The following is a 13,735-nucleotide window of genomic DNA, read 5'->3' on the forward strand; positions in this document are numbered from 1 at the left end:
AGTAGTGACTCTAAAGCATCTTACTAATGCTGATGGATGGTGACTGCAACAGGGTATGTTGTGGGGACTTCATAATGGGGGGAATCTAGTAACCACAATCTTGCTCATGTGATTGTATATCAATGATACCTTAATAAAAAGAGAAGAATGTATTATGCTAAAGAAAAGGAATAACTGTTTTTCTGAAATTCATACTTAACTGGGCATCCAGTGTTCTAGCTGATGGCCCTCCCACCAGTGCATGGATAAGTGAAGAGGAGAAAGTTCCCGAGGTCTAGTGATTGCAAAATTTGGTCAGTCAATAACTATGCACCAAGAACCTATTCTGTGCCTGGCACGAGGTTTGGTGCTGGGGTGATAGGCCTAATGCCTTTCCTCAGGGAACCTCCCATCCAACTGGGATGGGCACAGGAGCAGTGAACTTCAAAACAGAGTGTGAAACGCATCATGAGCAGGAATGTCCAGGGCCAGGGAAATCAGGGCAAGAAATGCCATTTTCGATGGGTGCTGAATTGGAGGCCACTGCCAATACAGAGACACCAGCTCTGGCGGTACCCAGGGCAGAGCAGGAAGGTACCAGGAGGCCTTCTTGTCTATGTCTCTGTTGCGGCACCTCCCTCTTGTCACCTCTGTTTCCATCAAGAACCCATTCATTCATTTATCCATTTAACTGACATTTACTGAGGGCCTATCATGTACCAGACCTGCACAGTATTGGAGAGACAAAGGTAATTGTGACACAGTCCCTTGTGGATGACAGTTTGGAAAGGGAGTGAAAACATGTCCATAGTCACGGTAACTTAAGGCTCATTGCAGCTGTGGGGAGGAAGGGATGCGGGGCCACTGGAGGGCTGTTCCATAGCATCAGAAAGCCTATGGGCACCAACGTCCCACAACTTTGTTTTGAGGCCAAAGTCCCCATCAATGTCTCAGGTGACCCACTAAAGTGTCCATGAACAGATAAGCAGATAAACGAATGTAACATTTGCACACAAGGCCTTAAAGAGGAATCCATTCTGATGCCTGCTGCAACAGGGATGAGGCTTGAAAACATTTTGCTAAGTGAAATAAGTCAGACACAAAAGGACAAATATTGTATGATGCCACTTACAAGAGGCACCTAAAATAGGCAAATTCATAGAGACAGAAAATGGAATAGGGGTTCCCAGAGGCTATGGGAAGGGGAAGTTGTTGTTTAATTGGTTTCTGTTTCTGATGATGAAAAACTTCCAGAGATGGTTGGTGGTGATGGCTGCACAACATCATGAATGTACTTAAGCCACTGAAGTGCAGACTTAAAAATGGTTAAGACGGTAAAATTTGTGTTATGTATTTTTACTGCAATTAAAAATATATACATTATTATCCAGAAAAGGCTAGAAAGTCAGAGATGGCATCATAGAGGAGGTATTCCTTGAGTAGCATCTGGCTAGGAGAGGTGCAAAGGGACCTTTAAGCAAGAGGAGAGAGCAACTGCCGGAAGGGCAGGGCCCCACGAGCCTCGCAGGCCAGCAGCTCCTGTCGGTGAAGTACAGGCAGGTGGCCGGAGATGCCTGAGTGCCACCTGCTGTGGAGCCATCCTGCAGGCCAGGCAAGAAAGCGCCCCATCCATAGAGCTGTGCTGGGGCAGAGGCTTCGGTGGGGAGTGGGGGGAATGTGTCTGTCATGGAGCCACCACTGCAGGAAGCACTGGGCTATGAGCAGAAGAGCAAATCACTAGCAGAAGTGCATCCAGAGGATCAGAAGCTGAAGGAGGCCAAGGACCAGGTCACCAGCGGCTTGGAAGGAGGAGCCAGAAGCTGACCAACGGAGGGAGGGAGTGGTTAGGACCAAGATGGCTGGAGATGGAGAAGGCTGGGCAAGGGACCAAGGCAGGACAGGCTGAACCTAGTCTAAGATGGTGGCCACACCAAGCAGGGACCTTTGTAGTTACCCCGAGTCCTTTCCAAGGATCCTGAGTGCAGACGCTGGGATCTGTTCTTGAACCTCCACAGAGGCAGCTCTTGTACCTAGTCATCCTCTGGACAAGAAAGCAGAGGTAACATCAGTTCCTAAAGTCGAAATGTCACTCTTCCCTTTCTCTTCCTTGCACCCTTCAGAAGTTTTCCTCTGATCATGATCAATTTCAGCAAAATGATAAATACAGTGAAGATACACTTCCTTCTTCCTATGTTGTATCCCTCAAGCCCCCCCACCCTCATTCTCAGCAAAGGGCTCAGTATCAGGCATTTTACACCTCTTTGTAAATCTAGCTTTGGTGTTCTTTTTCCCAGACACATTTGCATTTCAGCGAGATCCATTGTTAAAAGATGCTGAACATCAGGGAGCAGGCTAGGGAGGATTTTAGAGACAGGGTGGTCTTTCCAGCTCCCCGCAATCACTCCTTCTTTAACTATAAGAGGCACTCTCCTGATGAAGGGGTCACCTCTCCTCACCCCTCGCAAATTGTCACCTCTTCCTTAGCTTAGCATCAGGCATTAGCAAAGCAGCAGGGTTTTCATTTAATAATAAAACATTTTAACAGCAAATAGAAAATACTCTATAAATAGAGATCATATAAGATGACAGTGGATTAACATTTTAATTAAACATGGCAATTCCAATCATTTTTATCATTATAGAAATACCCAACATTTTGACACATTGCAGGTGCAAATTGATGGTTCCAGTCCGATGGCAAATTGGAATAATTTTTTAGGTGATATTTGTAAGCTTTCAGTGGCAGTGAGAGATGGTATTCAACAGTCAAACTACAGATTCTAGACATTGTCATTCAGAATAGTAATCCTGAAGCTTCCCTCCCTCCTTGTATAGCTTTAAAAATTATCTACGCAGACATCATACACACTATGGTAAATTAATTTGATGCTTTATGATTTGCAAAACTCCCACCAAAAGGCACTTTTTTCTCACCAGTTAGAATGTCAGACTTTGTTCTTTGGTTGAACGGCATGGCAAGCAGGACTGACGTGTGTATTCATCTTAGCAATTACTGATTTATTGAGCACAGAGGATGTGATGTAGCATCATGCCACTGCTGATCCTCACAGGGGACTAAGCAAGGCAGCTAGTATTGTCCTTAGAAGAGAGGGAACCCAGGCTCAGAGCAGGTAAGTAACTTGCCAAAGGGCACACAGCTAGAAAATGGTGGAAGTAGGACTGGAACCCAAACAGTCAACCTCCAGGAACTGTGCTCTTTTTCCCACAGATGACACTATGCACAGCCTATGTTGAAAGGGGACCTAATAAATATTTGTTGATTTGTTATATTTCTCATACATTGTAGGCCAAGGAAGACCTTCGAAAGCCATATAACCTAACTTCAGTGAGGCAAGTTTTTTGGCTCATTTGCTATGTGCCAACTCTCACCTCCAAACCGCCACTGCCACCATCGTCATCTTCTTCCTCTCCATGTCCTTCTCCTTCTCCTTCTGTTTCTGCATCAAAATAAAGATTTTTGAAGGAAAAAGGTTTTTCAAGAAAAGGACTAATTTTAACAGACACATCATACTTTTTTTTTTACAGTAAACAATTTTAGCCTTTAAAATCTAGTTTAGGTCACCCACATTCTTGGTTTCATCACCGTTATTATTACTCATCCAATGTGCTGAACCAGGGGCCTTACAGTCACCATTTGCTTTTCAAGTCCCCTGTGAAACATGAATAGCTTTTCCAACAAAGTTAAGCAATTTATATCCCTGTGGAGCCTTCTCTCCATCCTTTCACAAATGCAGAAGCTGGAATTTCCTGAAAGGCTACACAGAGAATTTCACATTGAAATAATAGACCTACTCAATGTAAACACCCATCAGAGCGAACGTGCTGTACAAAGTATTACAAGTTGTGAAGACTTTGGAACATGTTAGAGAAAATGAAATCACTGAGAGAAACACGACAGTAAGTAGTCTCAACCCTTTGTCTAATTGTACTAATGTTGCTGAGAAATATTCAGCAATACTGTGATGTTTTAGGATGACAAAACTCTGTGGAGCTGAATAAAGTTTATTAATAAAATCACTAAGTATTCCCTGCCTAAAGTGTTAATGCTTATAGCACATATTTTACCTCTCCTAGATGAAAAAAAAATAGTCTTGAGAGCCTAAAATTCCCTTTTCATCTTTATAACTAACAACAGAGCTTAGTGTAGCACCTCTCTCAGAACAATTTGCTCAATAAATGTTTGTTGAATGAATATCAGTATTTAATGACTACTGTTCAAAGACTTATTGGTGATTCTAAAACTGGGAGAAATTATAACTAAAAAACAAGCTATATACATAACATCATGAATATTCTAAATGCCACTGAATTATATACTTTGATGTGCTGAATTTTATATTACATAAATTTCACCTTAATTTTTTTAAAAACTGCAGGGACTAGGGAATAGCAGCCTAATAGCTTCCATTAAAATTCAACACAGTGTATTCTTGTATTTTTATATCAAACATAAAGTACAAATTAACATGTAATATTTTTTATGAGTAGGAATTTTTTCAAAAAGTCATTATTAAGTAGCTAACATTTAAAAGTTCCAACAGAAGTTCCAGAATTGTGACACAAATAGCCTGAAATATTTAAAGCACTCGTGACTTGGTGAGAAGTATTTACAGGGCTTTTCAGAATTCTCTCTGGCTGCTCCTGTTTGCTGCCTTTCTGGCCCCCATCACGCTATAAAGGGAAGGATAGAGGTCTGGCTTCGGAACGAAGAATCCCTGGGTTTCTTTCTTACCCACCCTAAAACTTCTCCAAGTACATCAGAGAAATGCAGCACCATCCCTACACTCCCATTCTTTCACCAACTTTAATCACAGCTCCAAATTCAAGGTGGTCATTCGAAGAACCTCAAACTTATAAATAAGTTCCACAATGAGGCTTCTCTCCTTACATGACAATGTGGTGACGAGTTTTGTTTTGTTTTTTTTTAAAGCAGTAAAGAATAAGCCTCTTATTGAAAAGATTTCAACAATCTCAACTCCAGAGGTTGAAAATATAAATGCAGTTTCCACTAATTTAGGAAGCAATGCTTTCTTTTGTATTTACTATTTTATTTTCCATTAAAGGGCCATTTATGGAGATAAATATGTAAGGGCTGAGGAGATTATATGAGGTTTTGAAGCTATATCTTTATTTGTTAAAGGCCAGTGATTACACATTTATTCTCAAAAAGTTAACACATTCTGAGTACTCTAGCCCCAGCTTGGAATCTTGTCTGTATCAAATTTTCCTTTCTGCTTTCTGATAATTCACAATGTGACAGCCTACAAGCCTTCCTCCCTCGTCTGTTTTGCTTGCTCATTAGGTCTTTAAATGAAAATGCAAATCCTCATCTCTTCATTAACCCATCTTAGAAAATAACTCAGATGTTCCTAATTTCTCGTCTGATTTATCAGACCGATCTCTGATAACTTTTGAAAGAGGTCTATTCAACATTCTCAAGGACAAAGGACACTTTATAGAAATAAATAAAAAGAAACCCTGACATAAGCACAAGAGAAGAAAAGCACCAAGAAGTTTGGTAAATGTTGCTTGCTTGCTTCAGATCTCTAGTTCTGTCCAAACCGATAAATGCATTACATGGAAAACTTTTTATTCAAAACATTCTCTGATATAACCTATGAAAATAATAACTAAAAGACTGTGTTTTATTCTACATTATAGATGCCTGGCCAGCTAAAATAAATCAACAATCTAATGTAACCTTTCCTTTAACAGAAAATGACAAGAAGTAGGCAACATGAGAGAATTTGAAGGAATCAAGACATGTTTGTTCTTAACTCCTGAAAAATCTTCTCATAGTGTGATTGCATGTGTGTATGTGTGTGTGTATTTAAAAACCTCTCTAAAATGAAGTCTTTTGTCACACACTGACACTAACTAAATCCTAGGATCTTCTCAGAAAGTGTCCCCATGATCAGGTGGCTTTAAAAAGAATTCTATTTACGAAAATCATTATGACACTTTATTTTCCTCAGAGTGAGGCTGGAGGGAGGGCAGAGGGGAAATAAAAGGCTAGTGAGTTTTTGTATAATAAGTGACCCCATCAGGCAAATAAACAAGTGCTTCTCTTTGAGGGTATCTGTTACCAAAGACATGTGCAACTCTAACTGCATTTCCCAGTGCCTCCCCAGAAACAGAACCAGTGATCCCACCAGAAGTAAGGGAGACTTTTCTCCTTTGCCCAAGACTTGGGGGAAAAAAGAGAGGCTTGTGTGGGAATGGTTTTCTTGAACACTGCACCAGACATATTCTCAGCCATCTGACCACAGTCTGAGTACCTCCCTCTCTACTTTCTTCCCTTAGGACCACAGGCATGGACCCCATACTCACAAGAATTCCACCATATTGCCTGACGTATTTTTCTTTTTAAAGTTTGCAGTATTTCTGGGTCTCCAAGTTAGGGAGGGGCAGGGAGGAGCTCTTCCTAACAGAGACAGACACACTTTGCAATAACACAGCAGAGAGGGTGTACCTATCTGTGTGTGTAGGATGGATGGGTGGGGAGTCATGTTTGGGGGTGTTTTTTGTTTTGTTTTGTTTTGTTTTGTTTTGTTTTGTTTTGTTCAGAAGAATGAACTGAAAGGCAGGCAGCCCAGATTTCAAAAACAATTGTCTGTTTCTGAGGAGGTAAGTAACTGGGGCAGAAAAGGGTTTGATAAAACTCCCTGTTGGAAAACTCAATCACCAGATTCTACTGAGATAAGAAAGGGCACCTAACATGCTCTTCGGTCCAAACATCTCCTGTCAGAGTCCAGAAAGTCCCAAAGACACACCCCAGAGAATAGCATTGTCCGCTCTACCCAGCGAGGGAGGGCTGGCGCTGTCGGGTGGGTCCTGGGACAGAAGGGCGCTAGACGTGATGATGCACGCTGGAGGGAAGGAGGGCCCACAGCACAGGCCCCTTCCCCGAGTCTCTTTGCCTTCTCTTCCACCTGGCTCCTGGCAGGGAGTCCTGGCCTTCCTTTTGGAGGGGCCTGTTGACTAATGAAACAGTGAAAGCATAGGTCAGCCATCAGGCAAAGAATAAACATATTTGTGTTGCACATCTGTTAAGCCTGTTTAATGGGTCGCCCCTACATGTAAATGGACTTCCTCCCCCAGCCCTCATCGCTCCACCTGGATCAACAACAATGCCTCCGCGTAATTATCTTACCTTAATGAACTTAATCTTTAATTTCCCAGCTTGGCCCTGGTACTCAGCCTCCTAACAAAGGAAGTGGAACTGTTTGAGTCCCCGTGAGCCGCCTTCCTCCAACAGCTAGGGAAACTTTAGCCACGACAAGGATTTTTGCCCCTTGTGGAACTGTCAAAAGCAATAAATATTTTTCTTTTTATTCCATCATTAGACCCTCCTAAGAATGCCTCCCCATTGTCCACTGTAATTCCCAGAGCTCTCTGGGCAGGGGCGTTATTGTGGAAAACGAATCCTGAAGTGTTAACAATCCTGCCAAAGCGGCTACACTTTTTTTTTTCCGAGGGCGTAACCGTTAGGAATGTGTCGCCTCACCATAGCCTGCTCGGCGAAAAGAGCACTTGTGTTTTTTAACACTGGTCTTTGAGAAGGATGCTCAAGTTAAAGCATTGTGGCCACTGTAAATAGATGCACTCAGCAGAATAGAGCTTCTTCATTCCTAATTAGGGAAGTAACTCTAGAAAGACAGAATGTCACTTGCTAGGCTGTGCGTATTGTTGAATTTGTGCTCGCCTCCACAATGTGAGGTAATTGGAGTTGTACCTTTTAGAAAGCTGCTAATTTCACATAGGAAGTGCTAACAAGACCTTTCTGGGCCATGTTTTCCTTCTTCCTTTTTAAGGAAGTTACAGACCTTCAGTAGTGGGACTGGCTGAGCCCTGGCCTGGCGGAGGAAACAGCAGTAATGAACCACTTCAGCCCGCAGTTAGAAAAAGGAGGCCTCATTTTGGAGTCCTGAGAATACTAAGCACAACAAAAGGTTCTGTTTAAGCTTGTTATCCAGGACATTCTTACAGGCTACACAGCTTTCCCTGCAATGACCCTCTCCAAACAAGTGCATCAAGTTTGAGCAAATAGAAACACCCAACTTTCAAGGCTCAGAGTTATAGTTTTCTTTACAAAGCCATTTATATAATGTAAGCTGCAATTAGCATGGGACAGAGCGAGGAGATTTAGGCTGGAAAGTTCTTTTAACAAAAGATAGAAATTAGTGGAATAAGTAACAGTTAAATATCGGCTTCAGATAACTTGTTGAAAAGACCTTTTAAATCATTTACTAATAAAATAAAATAAAATGATTCTGCCTCAGACCTTGTTTCAACCAAAGTGTGGTCTTTTAAATCACTGAACTGATTAATCTTACTAATTTTAAATTATCCAGCAAGAATGGATAGGAGAAAAAAAAAAAGTCCACACACCCCCAAATGAAAAGCACTACAGCTTTTAAGCCTGACAATTTCATCAAAATGTCCATAGGAATTACATAAAAAATTCAAACCGTAATGAAATAAATTGCTACTTACATTATGAAAAGTCTGCAAAAGCTTTTTATAGACTTCAAATGCAGAAGTTATATAAAATGCACAGTAAAAAGAATTAGAAATTGACCTTTACAGATCAAGGGCTAAAATTAACAGTCTTCAGGGGAAAAAAAATTCCTAGTTCATAGTGGCTTTTAATGCCACTTTTTTCCCCTACACTCATTTATCTAATAACCATGGCAAGGTTAGGATAAACAATGAACAGTATGTTTTCACATTTTCCACCTTTTGTGTCCTCCATATGAATTTCTAAAACACTTAAGAGAATAGATACATAAACCTGTGACCTTCAAATGAGCTTTTTGATACTCTCAACATTTTGAATAAAAAGATCAGAAAATGGAACCACTTTTACACAGTAATGAATTCCATTCTGTTGGGTAAACAAAGCTAAATTTTAAAACAGAGACCTGACATTTGTATAGCTCAAGAAGCTATTCTGTTCTTTTGGGGGTGGGCAGAGGGAGGGGACATTGTCAGTACTTTACGGTGGGCTAAATAATGACCAGATCTACAATTCCCATAACAAGGAGACAAACCCATTTGGCCGCGTTCAACAGAAAGCCACCGCTTCCAAGACAAGGACAACAAAAATGCCCAATTTTTATGACAATTTCCCCCCACCCCCTGAACAATTGATCCATCTCAGAGAAATGGGGGGGGGGGGTGATAGAGGAGGCCAAAGCCACCATTATGGAGCTAACGCTTATTGACGGGAGCTACAAGGGCCTCCAAAAGTTACTCCAATTTCCGTCGAGCTTTTGTGCATCCGTTGTCCTGTCTGAAAGGCTCAGTTAGGTATTGTTGCAAAAAAAGTCTGCATCCACATTTGTTCCCCTCTAATTCATACTCGGCATTGTGAAGTTTGGCTATTCAGGGGCTGATTGGACAACAGCCCTGACAATGGCCAAGCGATTAGTCTCTCAGCATGCGCTGGGGTTGTGGGTATAAACCTAGGGATGGGGCTGGAATTCAGTGGGGCATTCAGCTTCCTCTCCGGCCTTCCTGAGAGGCCGTGCCTCCTTTGCTGCAGGTAATGCATTCCTTCAGACCGGGGAAACCGAATCCTAGTAATTAGCGTGTCCCGAACGGGGCAGCCGCCCCCTCCCTGTAAGTCGGCCCTCGGGGGCCCTGAAGCTTTCTAAGGAGCTCAGCCTCTGAAATGCTCCAGGGTCGTCGAATTGAAAACTTTCTCGGTCGGCTCGGTGGGCCTGAAAATCAGCACACAAGAGAGCCAGGGGAGGACCGCGATCGGCGCCACTTAACCCTTGGCGCGCCGAGCCCCGCGCCCCAGCGCCCCCCGCAGCCCGGCGCGGGTCCTTCCCACTGCTGGCGCTGGGCCGTCGGCGTTCCGTGCTGCGCCCCCGCTGCTGAGCACGCCGCTGAGTGTACAGACGTCAGTCTGGTGTTTTACATGTCAGTAACTTGAATTAATTTACATTTATTTTCCTATTGTTTTATATCATTTTATGACAATGTACTGCATAATATAATTTAAATCTTTAATGTACAACTAATTCTCTACCATTAATTTGTCAACATGATTACTGGATATGCCACCCGGAAAAGCAGGATGACTTGAAATATGTATAAGACATTCCTGTGTTTTTTATGAAGGTTTACATAAGAAATGACAAAGATTTACAGAGGGGTTTTTCTTGGACTGTCTATAGGCTTATGAAAACTACAATTTCGATGTGATTCCCACTTAAACTGAGGAATTCCAGATATCAGTTGGGAAAAAAGCCACATACACAGCCCCCTTCTTGGAGAAATTAGATAAGGCGGCGCGGGGTTTCCGCAGCAGCGGCTGGAATGAGCGGTGGCTGAGCCTTCGGGGGAGAGGGATCCCCCGACACGCCGCGTGGCCCGCGCGCCAGGTGGTCGGGCACAGCCGGGCGCCCTGCCCCGGGGGCTCCGGGAGGCCTGGGCCGTGTTCCCCAGGCACCGACGGCGAAAGGGGACTTAAGAGGGAAGGGTGGTGCCTGTGGGTAAAGCGTTTCTGGGCTGCCCAAACTTAGGGGAACCCCCAGAAAAACTTCCCCCAGCCCCAGCCTCCTTCTCTCGCCGGCTGTCGGAGCTCAGCTTGAGAAAACGAGTCCTGCCCTCCACGCCCCAGGGGGACGGGCGCCCTGCAGCCACCAGCCAAGTGATAACACCCAAACGTATGCACCATTAAAATTTTAAAAAGCAGCAGCACCCCAAACCTTATTAAACATTCAAATAGAAAAATTAAGATATTCTGGGCAAAAGAAGTGTTTAGACAAAGGCTGTCTGCTTCAATTTCCCCGTTAAGCGGGGAGCTGGCTGCTCGGAGAGAGAGTGACGATGGATTCCATAAATTAACTGAAAATCCCTCTTCTCCGGAGCCCAAGTTATCTCTCCGTTGCCTGCAGCTCAGATTTAGAATGGGAGCCGGCTTGTTTACCGGTTTAATTAATGCTCCTTTTCAAGCAGGGAGGAGGGGAAGGGAAATGAAGTGACTTGGTGATGAACAGGTGTAGCCCGGCCTGTCGCAGAGCTCGCGGGGGCCTGTGGCAGCCTCATCAGGCTTGACTGGGCATGACCCCGCCAGCGAAAAAGGTAGATGGCCCAGTTGGAAGCGCAGTAGGTGAGCATTATTTTAACTGCGAGCCTGTGATTGGAATGGCTTAAAGGGACAATCAGCACGTGGGTTTTTTCTTCTTCCTCCAGAATACATTCTGATTCTTCGCTGTTGCTGAGCGGAGAAGAAACAGACCTTGAAGATATATAGGTCACAGGCCTTTCTCCTTCTCTTCCTCCTCCTCTTCCTCAGCCTTCCCCTCAAAATGTAAGGCAAGAGCCACTTACGGAGGAAACCTGGCTGGCGCAGCTCGCTGGGGACCCGCTTTCTGGCCTGAGAAATCCCTAAGCATTCTCTCTTTATTTACTTATTTCAGCTTTTAATTCCAAGAGCCTAATATCTGGGATTGGACTGTCCGCAGCCTACGTGGTTCTGTGACCTTACAGATAACAGGAAGCTTGGATGGAAAATGAAATTCAAGTGCCAGCTAATTTTAAAAACATAACTAAAAACTCATTCCCGAGGGGGGAAATGGCAGTTTCTGTAAGCACAGGCTGAACATGTTTTTAAATTAATAACTAGCACGGTATCTGCTAAATGATGGCTGTATCAGGAGGGAAAATTCAGTCATTAAAAACAGCAGGTGCCCAAGGTGAGAATATATGTTTCATGACTTAAAGTCACCTGTCTGCTTTCTGTAAGCCGGCATCCTGGAAAAACAGAAGTGAAACCAGAAGCTGGTTCTGTGACCATCCTGGCCTTTCAGAGGGAGGAGCTTTTTTTTTTAAACTACCATTTATTGACTGCCTACTTGATGCCTCCATGTGCTATTGCCAATTCGAACAGCTTGCCTACAAGGTAATTATGCTTATCTCCATTTTCGAGGAGGGCTGAGAGAATTTTAAATGATTTTCCCAAGGTCACAGTTAGTCAAATGCTCGAGTGGGGACAAGCACTGGCTCTCTCTGACTCCAGGGTTCTCAACTTTTTCACTCTCTGTGAGGAAGCAGTGATCCCAGATACCCGCAATCTCATGGAGACTGGGATTCCACTGTAAAGACATGTTATGGCCTTGGTTACCGAAGAAGAGATCTTTTTGCCACCAGGAGGATTCCACACCAAGATCAGGTTCAGGTTCAGGTCTGTGGAGGCCCAACATATGTATAAGCATAAAATCGCAGAATTCAGAAAGATTTCTTTCTGGAAAGATTTCTAGACTGGGAATTAGGATCTCTCAGTTTCATTGCTTGTTCCACTACCCATATAACCTTGAGCAAGTCACCTGTTACCTCTGAGCAGAGGTTCCCCATCTCTGATTGGTGATCACCTGCCTCACAGTGTGGGGTGTGGCCAAAATGAACTGACATGAGTTCAAATGCATTCATCATTGTGAAGAGCTGTTCAAATGCATAGTTTTATTAAATTTTACCAGAGTAATGAAGTCCTAACTAGAACTGTATGTGCATGTGTTTTGAAAGGAGTGAATCACTATACAAATGGGGAAAAAAATAAAATTAAAAAAACAATTTTTTTCTTGTTATTAAGTGCCTTTACCTCCTAATTGCTAAACATGAAAATCTTGGCTATATTAACAATGGTGCACAAAGTTCTACTGCATTTAAAAATAATAGAATTTTGATGGAAGAGACCATTAATTATAATTATAAAAATGATATTAATGATGGCTTATGTTACTACATGCTAGACAGTGTTCTAAGTACTTAATATGTACCAATTAGTTGTCAGCCTACTTTTGTGAGATAGATACCATTATTATCATACATTTTACAGGTGAGGAAACTGAGATATGAGGTCATTTGGTCACAAAATTCACAAATAGAAGAACTATCATTTGAACCCAGGCAACCTGGCACTGGGATACACATACTTAACCACTGAGTTATATAGCTGCTCACAAAAGCATGTCTATATTATCCCTACCTCTCTTATCCGCATTTTTAAGATGACAAAAGTAAAGCCCCAAGAGATTAAGTGATTTTTGCACTATCACACATCTGTTTCATGGCAGTGCTGAAAGTACAGCTTGGATCTCCTAGTGCCCAGTGGTGGTTCTATACATAACTGCTACTCAGCCTTCAGTTCTCTCTGGGGAGACACACTGGCTGGCTTGAATACTGGCTTTACCATTCCAGGCAAGCTCTGTAATGTCTCTAACCTAAGATAATGGTGCTCATCTCATCATTAGGCAAATTAAAGGAATTTATGCATAAAAATATTTAGCATAGTTCCTGACATAGGGTAATGCTCAATAAACCCTTCTCAAATTTAAGATGCAGAATCCAGGAAGAGAAGAGTAAACAGTGGGGAAGCCCTGACTTGGAGGCGACTGTCCCCACTCAGTGAGTTGGTCCCAGCTAAGGTGAAGGAAGACAAGAGCAAGGCTGGGAAGAGGGGCAGAGCCCACCAGATGGGGAGGACTCTGAGCCAGCCCTCAGACATCTGAGGATCTTCTGGAGTGAGTTTTGAGGAGACAGGACACTGAAACACTTGGCCAGCCTAAGGGACAGAGAGGAGGTACTGACACTGGAAGACAATTAGAAAGGGAAGAGGGACCAATTAGAAGGGCTGGAGGAAAGCAAGTTGGGGAAGGCCAAAGAAGAAAAATGGCTGCCTCCCCATTCAGTCCACCACGGGTAGGTCCTCTTCACAGTACAG

Source organism: Manis pentadactyla, chromosome 2, assembly GCF_030020395.1.
Source record: "Manis pentadactyla isolate mManPen7 chromosome 2, mManPen7.hap1, whole genome shotgun sequence".
In the NCBI taxonomy this organism is placed as follows: domain Eukaryota; kingdom Metazoa; phylum Chordata; class Mammalia; order Pholidota; family Manidae; genus Manis; species Manis pentadactyla.